Raw genomic sequence first — 18,413 nt, forward strand, 5'->3', positions numbered from 1 at the left:
GAGCTGAAACCGAAAGTGAAATTGACACTTCACCCACCCGGGTGGATGCTCTTGTTTTACAGAGTATGCAAACCACCGCAACTATTAATGATGAAGATTAGGATCGCGTGTCTCGATTTAAAGTTGCTCGGCGAGTCGGGACAATTTTTTTTTGCTTTCGCATTGAAGGGTTAAAATTGGAGGAAAATGCTGTTGTTTGTAATCAGCAATCGGACTTTTGGTTAGCTCTACGTTTTATGTTTTTGTTCATGATTTATAACATTTTTGCCATAAAAACAGAATCCTACGCAATGTATCGTCATTCGGGGTGACATTGGGCCTAGGAGGTAAAATTGGGTCAAAAACTAAAAATGTTTCCACTCTGAATACCACAGAAACTGAAAACTTTGAACAGCTCGAAAGAATATTAAATTTCAAATCGCAAAACAAGTTCTAGATCTATGTATAATCGTACCATACTGCTAGGAATTGGAATGTAAAACTCTTGATCAAACAAACCTGTATTAAAATAGTGCCAGTAATGCCCCACAGATATATTACATAACTAGTTTTAAATAGATGGATACCTGATTATCGTTTTACGAATATCTATTGTTTTTTTTTTAATAATTTGATATTTAAGGATGTTTAATGATATTTCATAAAACGGTTCTGTTTTTTCGTAGCAACGCACGGTGTAAAAAAATGGATTATTATCGAAGTTTCATGTACCTCTGATTTTTTTTCATAGAAAGTTAGGCAAGGTCAACAGAAATGAGGTACGGGGTGTTTTAAAATATTTCACCGGCGATTTTTTGAAAAAAGTGATTTTTATTGTTTTCTTCTCTAATATACCGTACAAAAAGTTAATTGATAATCCAACAAAGGATTAATCATTGTAATTCACCCCTCAAAATTGATTATACACACATTTTTTGCCCTTTTACTATCTCGTATCTATATAGATAACTTATCTTGACACGGGAATAAAAATTAAAAACATTTTTAAAGTTCAAGCGTTCCTGAAGTATTTTTAGTGTTATTTTTTATGTTTTGAAATCTTTGCTGAAACAATAATCTATCTTTGGCATCTATATTGTTCTCTGATAAATATTGTTTTTGCAATTATATCTTCTGACATTTTTACCAGATGACCTGCCCACTGAAGTGCGTCGTATTTTATGAGATTCAGAATGTTTTCTCCTTTGATGATGGATTTTGCTTGTAATTCATGCGTATGAGCCACATGTCTTTTTTGGCCTCTCACCGAGTATTGTACGCAGCATCTTCCGCTAGAAAAATCTGAAAGTATCCTAGGCTGCTTTTAACGTCATGTCGTTTCTTGTCCGTTTCATGTTTCTTGTTTCATGACCTAATTTAGACCTGAAACTGGTTATGTGCGCCAGAGGTGATCCTATTTAAAGCAGACAATCTTCATAGGAAACGTCATTGACAGTGTTTACAGCATTGTTAGTGTTTGTCAGCATTTCAAAGGTAAATTTTGTTTATACATCTTCAAACATATCCCCTTTACTTTTTTAGCACAAACAACACTAAGCTTATCTCTGTCTCTGCATGTAATTATGTACTTAATCTTGGCAGAGCTTATGCATATGCTGCTAGATTTTGCAGGTGAAATTAAGCTCCTTAGGAAACAATCGCAGAGTAGTGGTGGAGACTTTTGTCTCACTGAAGATTGAGATGGTGAGAAAGGACATATCCATTCACACAACCAGTATGAAGTACATTGTTACGGATAGAAATAGAAATAAGAGGATGTACAGGAGATAATGGGAGTCGTTGAAGAAATAGTTCACATTGGAATGCTTGTGAAATGGGATAATGATCCCTAGTAACATCGTTGTACTTATGTATAATGGTTTCATAGCACACCTGACGAGTAAATCGCTATCTTCAAAAACATTAAAAAATCATAATTATTACTTGGGTGCAAAAGCGGTTTTTTACAGCTTACCAGATTACTGCTCATAAAAGCATGAATGACCCACACAAATATGGAATCAATCAAATGTGAGACACTTGTGCTTGTAGCAACAATATAGCTTCCGTATCATGCTACCGGAAATGGAATTTGCTGTGTAGAACTCCATCCAATAGCCTATTTCGGACATGAAGCGTGGTAATTATAAGAACCAGGCCAGTAAGGTTTTGGGGTTTTCAAGCAAAATGTGTTGCTAACAATTTTCGGTAAGGTTATTGTACATGGTATGTACCCCAAAAATGATGAGACACTGTATCTAGAGGAAAATATGAACCCTTTAAAATATGACAGACTGGCAATGGGCTGGTCACATAGTGCGAATGTTGGAAAAACAAAATGTGAATAGAGCATTCAAAAGAGAACCATATTTGGGCTAGAAAAGGATGATAATTGCTAAAAAAAATTGAAAATAACGCAAAAAAATAAAAACATAGTTTAGGAAGGCTTGAATTACAGAAATTGATATTTTTCAAATATTTAGATCTATTTCAAGATAGGTTTTCTACTCAAAAAAGTCTACAAATGTGTACATTTTCAATTTTGAGGAATAATTACAATGATTGATCCTTTGTTGGGTTATCAATTGACTTTTTATATGGTATATTAGAGAAGAAAACAATAAAAATCACTTTTTTTCGAAAAATCGCCGATGAAATATTTTAAAACGGGGTCATCATTTCTAATGACCTTGCCTAACTTGCTGTGAAAAAAAATCAGAGGTACATGAAACTTCCATAATAATCCATTTTTTTACACCGTGCAACGTGCAATGTACGCTTTAAAGGGGTGAGATTTTGCCAGGCGCAATAATGTGCGCAGACACCCAGAAGCATCAAATGTGAAGAAGTGTACAAACCCGAGCAAAGCTCTAGAGCAAATCGCTAACTTGTTTTGATGGTGTGAAATCGCTGAATATGATTACTTAAGTTAATGTTACATGCTGGATGTAACCTTTCAGCTTTGTGTAATTTGACTGACCAAGCTGAAAGGTTACATCCAGCATGTTACGTCTGATGATGGCTGAAGGTCACGAAAAATAATGCTGTGAAGTTTAAAATATCACCGAAAAAAGCCAATCTAGCGGATTAATTAATTAATAAACGCGCGGTGATTAGCACAAACAATAATGAAGTAATTTATTAAATTGTTATCGTAGATTATTTGCATGGTGCATTGATATTTTATTACATATAAGTATTGTATTCTTACAAGTATAAATACTGTTTTCATAAAGTCTCGAATCCTTTTCCATAGACAAAACCTAAGGTGGGATGTTCTTCCCCCAATTGTGTACTAGAAAAGAATTTTATTTTATTTGGCCCACTGCAACCTCTCATTATTCAAGATCTTACCGAACTAAAAAAGAAATTGATTCTAAGGTCAACTTAATACAAAGAATGTCACACAAAAATCGTTTTGGTTGTACCGCACAACTTGGAAATCTAACTTTTCTCACAACTTGATTAAAAAAAATCTTCTGCGAGGTTGTAGATGTAACAAAAATATTACACTTTGCTATATGTTAAACTTTTTACCTACGATGCATCGTGAAATATGAGCGATTTTTAAAAGGAAACACCCTTAAATTAAGTGTTTAATTATAACATTTTTTTCCGAACTTAACCCAGGTCCCAAACTCGTGATCAGTACTGCAAAAGGTCGAGATCGTTATAAGACAGAGCGCATTTTTTCTGCTTTTTATTGGGTTACCCTCCTCTCTTCCCCGCACAAAAATGCTCAAGAATGACCATTCTGGTAGTGGACACTCAATTCTCAGCTACAGTAACACAAAAATTAAAAGGAAACATTGGAAATTGGAGAAAATTAAAAAAAAAAAAGTGAGATGAGATATAAGGGGCGATTCAAATATGACGTCCACTACTTTTTGGGATTTCTAGACCCCCTCCCCCCCTCTGTTACGTTTTTTTGTATACCTAGTACATGTACTGTCACAAAATCTTAGACCCCCTCCCCCCTAAAACAAAAAAATAAAGCCATTTGGTTGAAACGCGGTCTAGTTATTAACGTTGCGGACGGGAATAGGAGGTGCTGCCCAAATGGTCCCCAATGGTATTAGGACAAGGGAATAACATTTTTAATGTGCAGTTACATACACATGAAACAAATAACATAAAAGAATTATGGCATAAATCAAATTAATAATTGTGTTACGGTGAACTCTCACTTACGCGATATTGAAAGGACCATCGAGTTGCGGAGGTATCGAGATAGAGTACACATTTATATTCTTCTTCCAAAATATCAAATACTTTTCATTACATGTAGAAATATGGTTTAAAGTTATCGGACAGAATGCCATTTAGCCGAATAGTTAAAATTGATTTCCTTATGAAAATTAGTTTGAGCTTTTTAGTGGAATGTCTTCACTTGTCATATGACGAGTTTGTACAATCCCATTGAATTCCACCACTTAATTGTATCTTGATGAAATACGTATCTGTCAAGATACAATTATGTGGTTGATTTCCTTACTAAGTGAAGTGAGGAGTGATATGTTTGAAATGAATAGTGAATTCACCCAACCAGCGCCTGTTAGATTTTCCAACAATTCTGTATAAGAATCTACCAAAACCTGTATAAGAATTGGGCATATGCGAAATTGCTAGATTCTTATACAAATATTGTATAAGAATCTAACAATTTTGTAAGCTTTTCTTACATTTTTTGTATAAGAATCTAACAATTTCGCATATGCCCAGTTCTTATACAGGTTTTGGTAGATTCTTATACATTATTGTTAGAAAATCTAACAACCCCCGGTTGGGTGTTGAATTGAGAAGTGAGAAATTAAATGTTCAAAGTCAGCACATCTCACTTTTCTCTTCTAATTTTTTACCTTTCACTTCTCACTTTGCAGTTCTCACTTCACAAATTATTCACTTCTATCTCAAGGAAAGCAGAACGGAAGAAATAGGAATGATGAAAAGAAATGAAGATTTAGTTAAGAAACCCAATTTTCACCTTATTTTTCACTTCTCACTATTTGGTTCTCCTATTTCTCACTTCTCACTTTTCAAACTTTTCACTTCTAAATTCTCACTTTTCACTTTACACTATTCAATTTTTTCTTCTCACTTCTCATTTCTCACTCCTCATTTCACATTTCTTTCTTCTCACTTCTCACTTTTCACAATTTACTATTCCCTTTTTGCTTTTCTCTTTTCAATTTTCATTTCTCACATCTCATTTCACAATTCTCACTTCGAATTTGTCACTTCTCACTTCTTACTTTTAACATCTCACTTCTGACTTCTTACTTTTCACTTTCACTACCCATTTTTCACTGCTCACTCCACTGTTCTCACTTCTCACTGCTCACTGCACTTCTCTCTCTCTTTCTTACTGCTAACTTCTCAATTCTCATTTCTCACATCTCACTTTTCACTTCTCAATTCTTACTTCATACTTCTCACTTCTCACTTTTCACTTTTTACTTTTCTTTTTTCTATTTTTCATTTATCACATCTCACTTCTTACTTTTCGCTGCTCACTTCTTCTCACTTTTTTCACTTTCCACTTCTCACTTCATAGTTCTCACCTTTTAAATTTCTCACTTCTAACTTCTTACTTTTCACTTCTCAGTTCTTACTTCTCATTTTTCACTATTCACTTCCTATTTCTATGAGATGTGCGAAATGTATCATTCCTTACTTCTCGCTGCACATTTTGTTACGGTTTATTTTTGTTCGTACAGTTCGTTAATGTTAAGGTGAAGGTGGGTTGAGTACCAAAACAAAGCTTTGAAAGTATTGGTACAATAAAAACTGTCATATACTGTAGTAGTATTGGTGTCGTATTTATAAAAAAAAAAGAATATTAGTAGGGTGGTTCAAAAAACGACCCAGCACCACCACGCTCACTCGATTCCGTCCCATGCTCCGAGTGTCCTAAAAAAACCGATTTGAACAAAAACTGGTTGAGCGCAAGCCGGTTCAAGTTTGTATGAAAACCAGTATGGGAAACTAAACTTTTTATTACACTGGCTACAGTGCCTCCCCTCCAAACGCTGGCGAAAAGAGAACCCACATAGCTGAAAGCAACATTCCTGAGACTTCACTGAACGAAAACCGCACCGCAGGAAAGATCCATTGATTACGTAACGCAAATATAGCATTTTATACTCCACTCATCCTTATGTCACACTTTTTGTATGAAGTATCTGCCCCTGGTACGATAGTGTAGACTAGACTAGACTAGAAGTATCTGCCCCTGGTGCGATAGATATAACAGACAAATTCTGGGTATTTTGTTGAATTGCACGTTTCACTGGTGCCTTCTGAGAATTAAGCATAATTATCATGCGAAAGAATCGCAACCTCGATTAAAATCGACTCCCAACTATTGGAACGACTATTCAATATGGATTGTCTATGGAGTTGAAGCTCTTAAATATTTCATCCAGTCATATGGTCTCTTCCCTCGCCATCGCCCAATGACGGAGTGCCAGAATCAGAATAATGTTAAATTCAACCTCGGCATATCAACTGTCATACAAACCTGAAACGACCTGCACACGGTAAGCCTCTATTCAAACCAGCCCAAACCATTGGATGACACCCAAATTATAAATCATAATCAACTGAGCGTGGCGAAGCAAAATTATTTTTTGAACCACCCTACTTATTAGTTTGCTGCTGCCGGTGCCGGTGCACCGCGGTGTTTACATTCGCTCCGCGATCAGTTTTTAGTCGTTTTTTTCGGGCAAAACTAGCAGTTTATACTAAGTTTTCGGTTCAAATAAGTGACTGATTTCAAAAAGTGGTGTTTAATTTGCATTCTATCAACATTTCGGGCTGCTCATGTGCGGAGCAGTGAGTAAAAACTTGATTTTTCCAATGCCCTTTAAGAAGAAGTGAAGTGCAGTGATGAACCCACCAAATCGCGAACGGCTATTAAATTGGCACGAAACTGCTGATTTATGCTACAATTCGAGCCGGAATACATAGGATTCATTGAAGAAACATGTTCATTATCACGGGAAGTAAGGAAATATGCTGTGAACAGGTTAGTGATTTGAATATTAAACTTTTGTTCGATGCTGTTCGATGCATTCGAATGTTGGTGGGAGAGGAGTGCGGGAGGTGTGGGGTTGGCCCGTGGAAGGTCCGGTGTCATATTGGCTGCCATCGTGGTACTCTTCCAACTATGTCCTTAAACTGTCAATAGTTGAACAATTAGTCTTTGGTTGAGCACATTGCTAAATCGACTAAAGTGCGAGCATGATTGTTTTCTCCACAACACACAACGCAGATCGTTGAAATTTCTTGATTATCCGACATATTTCAACTTTTGAGGTAATTCCTTTGTTGACAGAGAAATAAACAAATCAGTAGATATCGTTAGTAACGAGGAAAAACACAGTATGTATTGATAATACATTTTGTTATTATTCAGTTATCAGTTAATCACACGATTGATAACTAAATATCAAGATGATAATAAAGATAACTAATCCTGTTATCAGTTTGATATCATTTCAGTTATCTGCCTTTGCTCGGGATGTTCGCTGTCCGTCGCTGTCGTTCGCTGTAGCGTCGTACTAAGTTTTTCAAATCGTATTGATTCTTAATAACCTCGACTTTACAACCCTCCCTCTTTCTAACCAGCACGGAGCCACCGTGACCTGTCCAAACAAAATTCATACTAAGTTGCTCTTGTAGAGCTCGAACGTCCCGCAGTAGTTGCAATGAAAAAAGGGTCAGATCCTCCCTGATCGAGATTTTTGTAGGTTTACAATTAATTGTTAGCTTATCATTAAATTTTGTAGACGACAGCACACCGTATTGTTTTTTCTTCTCTAATAAAACCTGTTTACAGAGTTACATCTGAATTTCACTTTAACCGGAGGTATTGCATTGACGGACTTAGTTGAACTAATTCTTACTGCTGAGACGATTGACTCAGATGATAATTTAACACCAATTGCTTTGCTAGTCTCAGTAATCAGTTCCCGAGCGTCTTCATTTGACATCGAAGGTAGACCCAAGAATACTAAATTGTTTAGACTCTCTTCTTTGTGAGCACTATCCACATACATATCAAGTATGCAGAGCCGTAGCGTGGACTCCCAGCGCCCTTGGCGAATCGTTTATTGGGCGCCCCTTTTCTACTAAGAGAAATCAAATATGTTAATTTTACATTTGGAGAACAATTTGAATCTCATACCGTCGTCGGGGGTGACAATGGGTCAAATGTGGGTGAGAATGGGTCACTGTTTCAACTGCTTATAATGCTTGAAGAATAGATTTATTATATCTGAGGGCAAGAAGACTAAAATATAAGAGACCTTTTTGAACGATTTTGTTCTATGACCTCCAGACTGCCAGTGAGAGCGATGACCCATTCTCACCCCCCAGACCCATTGTCACCCCCGATGGCGGTACCTAAAAAATGTTTAATGGTTTAAAAATGTTTCAAATAGTATTCAATATGATATCTGATACCTGATACCTGAAATCCACAAAGAAGGATCGAATAAAATACCCTTAACATAGTTTTATATTTTGTTATACTTTTTGACGCAAATAGTGTAAGGAAACTTGTAGAGCCGGGTTAGAATTTCATAATAAGGCTACGTTTTGTTGTGTAGCCTCTAAATTCCTGGTGATGAAATATACACCGAAACGTCGGAAAATAGACGCAACAACGTTTCAGCTGCTTTATAAGACTGAAAGAGACGATAATAGTCATACAAAATTGTGCACAACAGTCGGAAGCATCCCATAAAAAAATAAACATTTAGATATTTAAACAGATATCGTGACGAAGGGGTCAAGGGGAGGAAGTTCAAAATCAATCATTTTTGCGTGATGCACTAAATGAATACTTCCTTTATGGTTTTTACAAGCATCTGTAGTCTATGTTCTGAAATGGTTAAAACAGTAAAGATTACTTGTTTTGCTAAAAAAAATCCTAGAAAAATCCATGAAAAAAAAACTTAGGCAAATCCAGATTATTTTTTCAAAATTCACGCACTGCTAGATCTTGTTGGGTCAATAAAATCCAACTTTAAAGGGAGTCGGTCGATGCTCAGAAACGCAATCGGCTCTATTCTAATCAAGGGAAATCTAACTCTGAAGCGGGCCTGACCATGGTTTGGAACTACTATTGGATATATGTGGTTGGATTAATAAAAATTCCATTCTAGGGTGAAGTGACCTCTTGAGATTTCCGGAATCACTATCGGACCTAGTCGAATCATGAAAAAAAGTTACACTAAAGTAGATTGCTTGAAGGCCGGAATCGCCATCTGGAGTAAGCCCTTGGATGGTTTGGAGATGCCACTGGACCTAGTTTGGTCAATGAAATGAGGTAGGTTTATCGATATTCAAAGTTGGTTGGAATCACTATTAGACCTCGTCCGATCAAGTGGATTGGTTGGTAGATGGAATCAACATAGGATCTATTCAGAGAAAGGAAAATCCTATTCTGGATTGGGGCTGTTGGTGGTCTCGAGGCTCTTATACACATAGTTTGGTCAATAGAATCCAACTCTGAAACGATTCAGTCGAGGGCCGGAAACGTCATCGGAAGCAGGAGGGCGAAGGAAAATATCCAACTCTCGATTTGATTATAATTTGAAAAAGAAGAAAATTGTTTTACAAACAGTTCTAACAAAGCAAATATTTACGAGTTATCGATATTCCTCGATACAACCGCCGATATAACTCAATGTTATTCGGACTACAAGCAAATTGATATCAAATCGCAAAACCAAACCACTACCACTACAAACCAATCATAGGAGCAAAAGGACCCTTCGGAATTTGGTTAATCGCTTGGTAATGGATGTATTCCTTTGAAGGAACCCACATGGAAAAACTGAATCATTTCTTCACTATTCATTCCTCACTGCTGAAACATTACGGTTCCGGAGGACTCTCGGTGGCCGTAATAGGGCCCAAAAACTTTACCAATCGCAATGTGGGTATCAAACATCATGATTTACTTTTTATTTAATTGCCTTTTCCAATCTGGTCCCAGAGGTCCCTGAGAACCCTGAATAGTAGTCAAAACTAAAACCAACACATATAACATGTGGATGTGAAATAGTGAAAAAATATTCTTTGTTTGCTGTATAGATTACTATCTATAGATTACACATCTGCCATATACCATTGGATCTTTGGACCAACCCATAATCGGTTTGATAATTACATGGCGTCTAAGTAATGAAACTCATTTATTTATTATAGCCAACCTGGCCAACCGCACGCTACGGCGCTGCAAGTATGTTTATGTTATTTTTCAAACATATTTGAGATTGTTTTAACATTTCTATTTCTCGTTTTTGTTCGTTTTAGTTTGACGTAGGACTTACGTCTTTTTTTACTATACTGGGTGTCATTTAGATTTTAGGAAATCGAGAGCGTTACGCTGAAAGGGAAGATTTCGAACGTAACTAGCGCCATTATCTTTCGATGGATTTTTAAGATTCATATATCAATCGACTCGGACACTCTCCAGCAATTTGCCAACTTCATTGAAACTTAAGATTTTTAACGATAAGCTATTGAAAATTTCAAATCTAGTCAAGTTCAATAAAAATTTCATATATAATCAATCTCGTGCATTCCTAACACGGACATCAGAATGCATTTCCACGTGCCTTCGGATCCACCGCAAGATTTACTTTGTGTATAAAATAAGCAGTGCCTTCCGTGTACGAGTCATTACAGTTTGTGACAGCAGCGCGTACTGACGTGCTTTTCGCTCCCGCATTATTTCTCGCATTTGTTTACCTACACAGCATGCAGTCGTCAGCGGGAGAGCAAACGGTGGGTCTGCGAGTGTGGATGAAAGAGGTGATGATGATGGTCGGATGCAGTGGTGTCGGTTGCGATCGATGCAATCGCCTCGCTCGGGGTTCACGGCTAGAGGCTGCGAGGGCAGCGGTGGTGGATGAAGAATAATAAAATTAGCCCAGAGAGACTTAGTCTGCTCATCCAGGGAAAGTGATTGGTTTAATAATCCAAAACTATAACAGTTCTGATTCCTTAGCAAAAAAATCAACTACACTATTGAATATAGAAAATGATTAAAAATAATCTTTTTTTATCTTTATTAAAGAGATTTTCAGCCCTAGGCTGGCTCATCTCTTAAAAAAATAATTATTTTCATTCATTCGCAGCAGGCATTGGCAATAAAATGATACACATTCAGCAATGGTGTTGATATCCATTTAATATTAGGAAATTTTGCCGTATTTCATGCAAATGTTTTAAAATAGTCCCCAAAAAATAATTACGAGGAGAATATTTTTAATAAACATTATTTTATACTTTGGTTCTCATTTCCTGAGAAATTATATTAATAAACTGAACTCATAGTTTGGAACCAAAACTTTAATAGTAGTTTGTGCAACTAGCTGCAAAAAGATGATTTTTTCAGCACGAGTTGTACGTTTATCCAACGAGGCTGTTAAAATTAAATCTTTTATCACTCAAAGACGAACTGTAAACCAAGTATTATGAATCAGAAATTGCAAAAATAATTTCTAAAATCTATAAATTCCCTACATTTGCTTGAGTAAATAAGGGTTCAATAGTCAGAAACAATGCGATTCTAATTGAACCGTTTGTTTGAGAAACTGCATATGTAACATTTTTGGCCTAAATGAGATTTTTATATGTTCTGAATCCTCGTTTAAAAATACGTAAATTTCGTTCGTTTGAGAAACTACATATGTCCACGTACTTTGAAGAGCAATTGTGGAGTACTGCTTACATTATTTGTACTGAAAGTGCCCCAAAAACATATACATGAGTTTTGCCAAGTCCAGAAGTTAAAAAAAATCGCTAATAATTCTACGTTTCCAATATCAATACCAATACCAATCAAACCACATAAATTCAAAAGATAAATGTAAATACGTTACGATTATTCAAGTCCTACGTCTACTCGCGGTTATGTTTAAAACATTACCCATTACTTTTTTTCAGTTTATGGAATTCAGAAATAATATCATCGAATTTTGAGGACAAGAATGTTTGCGACGATTCTATTGCAGTAGTCAAAGTCTTTATTTCCACTCTCGAGTTGTTCATTTCGGACGAAACAGTAGATTTCAATTCGGAAGTCACAGATGCTATGGTTGATATGTCACTTTCAAAAGATTCTGAGCAACTTGGAAAACAAAAATAAGAACCATTTTTCATACGTTTCAACACTTTGCTAGATATGTTGCAGCACGACAAGTTGTACACTTATGTGACAATTTTTGCACGTAATCAATTTTGTGTTATCTGATTCCAGCAGCTTACAAACAGTACAAACCGTTCCACTGTTCACTGTTCCTCGGTGAGGGTTCCGTTCTATCTCAAAGTAAACCAAATCCGCAATCGACGGAACCAATGTAAATAAATACTAAGGTATGGAAATCTATATATTGTGTGCGTGCTTTTTGTGTATGGCGAAAAATCTTTCACTACTACATTCGAACGAGCTCCCATAAGAAGCCGTGCAAATATGTACGTCACCATTTGCTGTTTACATTTTTCATCATCCACTAAGACACTTGCATTTGGTCTTCTTCCTCACCTTATATTTATACTCATTGCGTCGAAGCCATACAGTATTCCACATCAAGTGTACTGATAAGTTGAATTTGTCGTTAAATCGACCACAGCCTCATTAGCATGCCTAAGAACTACTTGGGGATAGACTTACATAGCAATATGAGCCGTTGCCAGTAGACAAAACCACAAGACTCTGGATATCAGTGTGTGTACTGAGAAATGTACTAAAAAATTTCACACTATCAAGCACAGAAGCGTTCGCATCACAGCAACAGCAACAACAGTAGCAATAAAGCAGTTTGGACCACGTTCACAGATTAATTTATCTGCAGATGAAGATGACGATTACTTTCGACAGAGCAATCTACGATGGAACAAATTCGATCCTCCGAGAGTAAAAACCACTGAACTTCAATTGACTAGGACAATTATTCCACTAAAGTATCAATTGCACATAGAACTTTTTATAATAATCTAACAACTTGAAAGAATTACGGCATAAATTAAATTAATAATTGTGTTACAGTGAACTCTCCCTTATTCGATATGAAAGGGTCCATCGAGTTAGGGGGTATCGAGATAGAGTACACATTTACATTTTTCTTTCAAAATATCAAACACTTTTCATTACATGTAGAAATATGGTTTAGAGTCATCGGACAGAATGCCATTTAGCCGAATGCCGTTTGGACGAATAGTTAAAATTGTTTCCTTATTAAGTGAAGTGAGGAGTGATATGTTTGAAATGAATAGTAAAAAGTGAGAATTTAGAAGTTAGAAATGAAATGTTCGAAGTCAATACTTCTCACTTTTCTCTTCGCACTTTTTACCTTTCACTCTCTCTTTTCACTTCTCACTTCGTAGTTCTCACTTCACAAATTTTTCACTTCTAACTTCTCAAGGAAAGCAAGAAGAAAGGAGAAGGAATGAAGATTAAGTTAACCCTTAAAGGCGCAAGGCGATTTTTCTAGAAATCGTCGAAAGTATTTTTAGCGTAAACTACCATTAAAATTATTACCATTAAACGTATTTTCGGTTTGTTGTTTTAAAACAACATTGCGCATTTAAGGGTTAAAACATCCAATTTTCACCTCAGTTTTCACTTATCACTACTTGGTTCTCTAACTTCTCAGTTTGCACTTCACTCTTCTCATTTTTCACTTCTTACTTCTCACTACTCACTTTGCACTTTTCACCATTCACATTGCTCCATTCTTCTCGCTTCTTCACTTCTCACTTCACACTTCTTTACTTATTTCGAATTTTCCACTTATTACTTCTCACTTCTCACTTCCACTTTTCGCTTCTTACGTTTCGCTTTTCAATTCTCACTTTTTACCTTTCACTTCGCACTTTTCATTTCTCACTTCTCAAACTTTTCACTTCTAACTTCTCACCTCCCACTTTTCACTTCTAACATTTTCACTTTTTACTTCTCACTTTCCGCTTCTTACTTCACAGTTCTCAAATTTCTCACTTCTAACGTCTCACTTCACAGTTCTCACTTCTCAAATTTCTCACTTCTAACTTCTCACTTTTCACTTCTCAATTCTCACTCTCACTTATCACTTTTCACTATTCACTTCCTATTTCCTATTATAAGATGTGTGAAATGTCATATTCCTCACTTCTCGCTGCAAATTATTGGCAATAATTTCGTCTATCTCTGCTGCATTATTATATAATTTCCGAGATGAGATAAATTTGTTACAGTGTTACACTACCTTTTTGTTCGAGTTGCCGAATTCTCAAATGAAACTGCTGGGCTGCCGGTTTTTCTCTTCTTATCAATTTCATTAGCGAAAATGAATGTCATCACTCTATCCAACCATTTACCTTCTATCGATAAAAAATGTGTTGAGCTTACGACCGCTTCGCTCTCATTGTTGAAAACGTTAATAACAAAATGTTGATGCATCTGACTTTATTAGAAGCTTGGCTGGAATTTGTCATTTCTGACGAATCTTTTCAAATCAATATTTTCTAGTTTAATTTTTTTTTCATCTCGAATGTGAAATAGATTTACGGACAACGTTGAATAGCCCGCGTCTTTGTATATTTAATGACATCTTCTTCAGCTATGAAAATAATGCGTATTATACACTTTGTAAACTTGATATAATATTATCTTTGTAGTTTGTACTTTTCGGAAACAGACCGCTTAAAATTAAGATTTTAAATTAAAACGTTTGTCATTTGTATCGTTTGTACATATTTTAGAGATGCAGCTTTCATGAAAAAATACTTATAGTATGTTAAAAATACGGATTTTTTTAGTTCAGCTTTCAGCTGACTAAATATTAAACTATATCCATCTTATCGTGCCAAATTGTATAGCTTGAAAAGCTATGAAGCGATGGATGCAATTGCCTTTGGAAAATTGTGATGTTATGTCCAACAAACCCTTTTATTTATTACAAGACGCTTAGAGTACACTATTTAAACACCCACCCAAACTAATTCAGCTAAATGTAGTCATGTAACTACTATCTCAATGTAGGTTTTTCATTATAGCACCCAAAGAAGTGCTATAATGAATATTATGCAACCCATTTGAGTTGCATAATGGTCATTAAAGCACCCATTCTGTTGGTATGGAAAAGTAGGCCGTTTTATCACTCAAATGACAACTGTAAACCAGGTATTATGATCAGGAATTGCAAAAAATAAATTAAAGATTCGTATGAAAATTTTGCATGGGCAGTTCACATCGCGCATCTTCGCCAACTATGCAGGACAACGTCTGCCGGGTCGACTAGTCTGATATAAATCTTACTTAAACTAAAAAGCAACATGAACATGAAATTTTCGAAATTTAATGTAACGAAAAGAAATCAGAAAATTTCGCTTTTTCAAAATTTCCGCGGAATTTTTCGAAATATGTTCCGGATATTTTTATTGTTTATAGACTTAGTTTTCGCTATTTTTCATTTTCCGTTGCTGTCAAGTTACTGAAATTTTCTATCTTCAAATTTTATGATGTTAAGTGGTAAAATGTAAAATTATTTATATTTAGTTAGAAGAAAATAAAAGCCTTAATGGACGGCTGTTTTACATCTCGCAATTTTAAGAAAAAAAAAAAAGCGTCGGGTGTAAACTGAGAATGTAACTCAACTAAATGCTTGCTCTCCCCCAGCATACTTTGGAAAACATTGTCAGCTCTGTACGTAGGTCAGATTGCCTTGATCTTGCTCGAGAATACGCGAGGTGAACTTACTACATATTATGCAAGCAATAATAGGCAATCAACCTTTACTCTGAACCTCTGAGTTTTAATGACGCTATTATTTTACTACTTCCGTGAGTTATATTTACCTTCCTTTCAAAGTCACGTAATATTTGCCATCTGTCGTCTCAAAGGACTTGCAAAAACATTTCGAAGGAGTCCACCCGTGTGTGCTTATCTTCGACAGCAATTGGCCCAGATACAGAAGTGCTTTCCTTCCCATCTAAATCAACATTTCTCTAAAGCGAAGTAGCCCTGCTGCCACTCCAACAGAATTTTGCATCCAACTGCATTCAGACGCAATCTCGGGCTCGTCATCCGCTGTTCCGGTCTGGAGCCGGTCAGATGCCCGGATCAGATGGAAAAATAAACGTTCTGCCACTTGTGTTTCCATCCATCCCGAAGTGTGTATACATTTTCCACTTATTCCCATTTCCCGCATCGATCAGTCAACGAGCGACGCCAATCGGTCCCGATAGGGACCCTCCTACATCCCATCAGTCAAACGGCACGGTTCACAACAATGCTCACCAGCAGCCGTGACTGGACACAAATGCACACACAGCTCGGGCGTGTAACTCGCAGTCGAAGTTCTTCCTAAAGCACTCGATACTGAGTTGCAATATTGTCTTACCCGCGCAAATCCCTCGGACGTAGGTACCTTACCGGCAAGGATGTTGTTTATCTTCCGAAGAAATAAAAGCTTGAAGTGGAGAGCTATGTCAGCCGAGTCCCTCTCGAGGAAGTGGAAATGTTTTTCTTTCTCGGGTTTCGCTACTTGCAATTTAGCTTGATGCTGGCCGGTACTTGCGCTTCTGCAGTTGTAGATCTATTTTCTATTTACGTGGCTTTTGGTAGCGCTGGGAATATAGTAGCTGTAGTAAATCGACTTGGATAGATGTTGTTATCATATTGGAGGATGAAGAGCTCTAGCTAGCTAACTGTCAGTGAAGGTGTGTATTGCTTTTGGGATTAGGAAAATATAAATCTTCCAACAGTAGTATGTGGTAGTATCGTTCGTAGATTTTTAAAGGTTGTTTACGTTTCATAAGGATCGAATGATTTGTGAGATGAAATTTCTTCTGCTTTAAATCATCGAACGGAAAATAAATCGTAACGGGTAAAGAAATATGGAAATATGCGCCCCCGAGCAAACTTTTAATTTTAATGTTAATTTCATTCAATTAAATGTATTTTCGAATTGTTTATGAATAATGGTTATTAGCTAATTATATAATCCCAAGTAATATGTACATAAGTACATCTAAAGAAGTTACCGTTTTAAGACGATCTTTTAGGATAAGCAATTTTAGGTTGTCAATATTTAGACATAAAATAAGCCATCTGTTTCGATTTTGAAATTTATAAATAATAGCAGTTTGAAAAGTTCGCAACAATAAATGACTACCTCATCGTATTTGTTGCAGATAAAATTGCATCCAATATTGTCCTTATCCTATTCAGACTGTATATAGCTTGTTTTTTACGTTTTTCAGCGACAATTACACTTCATGGTAGAAAGCAATATATCTATAAGTACTTTTATAGTACAGTCTACTTGAGAAGAATGCATGAAAATACGTGAGTGGAGTACTTCGAGCAAGACTTATGTTTTTTTATGAATCGGTAATATGACAATGTGTAAAAGCACCATAACAACAATTTTCAAAACTATCGTTTCGAGTAGGGATCCTATAATGAGAGATATGCGAAAGCGGCCATTGTAAGCCAATCGAGCATTGAGAACTGTCAAAACGTGAGCCAAATGAACGTTGTTATTGTTGCAGGTTGAGACGAGGTTGAGAGGTATTGAGATAGATTTTAAGAAAAGTTTCATCGAATGAACAATTTGTTTTACTTCCGCGAGTAGAAGAAATCTAGTTTATGTATCGTGTTTCGCCTATTTGTATTGCACTTTTATTTTAATGATAATGCTTATTTAAACACGGTTAGTGGACAGACAAACATATTCCAAATTGTTATCAAATGCAAAGTCATATACAAGCTTCAACATTTTGCGCTGTGGCAAGTGCTGGAAGCGTTTGCTAACAAAAGTAACAGCGTTGCTAAATCGTCTGGAAAAGTATTTGCATATCTCTCATTATAGGATCCCTAGTTTCGAGTAAGAATTAGTTTTGCTACTCTACTTTTTGATTCCGTCTGCTTCTAGTGGACGGGATCAACAATCACTTACATATAATTGTACGCATGGTTATAACGCAGAATCACTCAAAATCTGTGTAAATTTCAATTATAATTTTTACTTAAATTTAATTTTATTTATAGTTAATTGAGAGTACAGTCAAACCTCCATGAGTCGATGTTCTATGACTATCGACTCATGGGAGCAAATTATGCCATATTAAAAAATATTTTTTGGGCTACTGTGATGTTCCCTCCAGAGACAATTCCAGAGATTTTGTGTTCCACAACTCGATATTTCCATGAGTCGATGGTCCCTTCAATATCGACTCATGGAGGTTTGACTATAGTTAGTACCATTACTAATGAAACAAGTTACTAATGAAGCAAGTTGGACGTAGGATTACGTAAAGTGTAAAATATGTACATTAATAAAAACCCACACATTTTTATTGGCAAAAATCTAAAGAAATTCAAAAATAAATTTTATGTGTGCGTTAATAACCACCTGCTATAGGAAAATCCA

General features: G+C 36.0%; 1 protein-coding gene across 10 annotated transcripts in view; it reads left to right on the forward strand.

The window, feature by feature from the left end:
* The window catches only part of LOC134225387 (uncharacterized), a 412,267-nt gene that overhangs the window by 263,933 nt on the left and 129,921 nt on the right, over positions 1–18,413 (forward strand). The gene's annotated exons all lie outside the window — the stretch shown is intronic.

The sequence above is a fragment of the Armigeres subalbatus genome, chromosome 3, assembly GCF_024139115.2.
Source record: "Armigeres subalbatus isolate Guangzhou_Male chromosome 3, GZ_Asu_2, whole genome shotgun sequence".
Lineage (NCBI taxonomy): Eukaryota > Metazoa > Arthropoda > Insecta > Diptera > Culicidae > Armigeres > Armigeres subalbatus.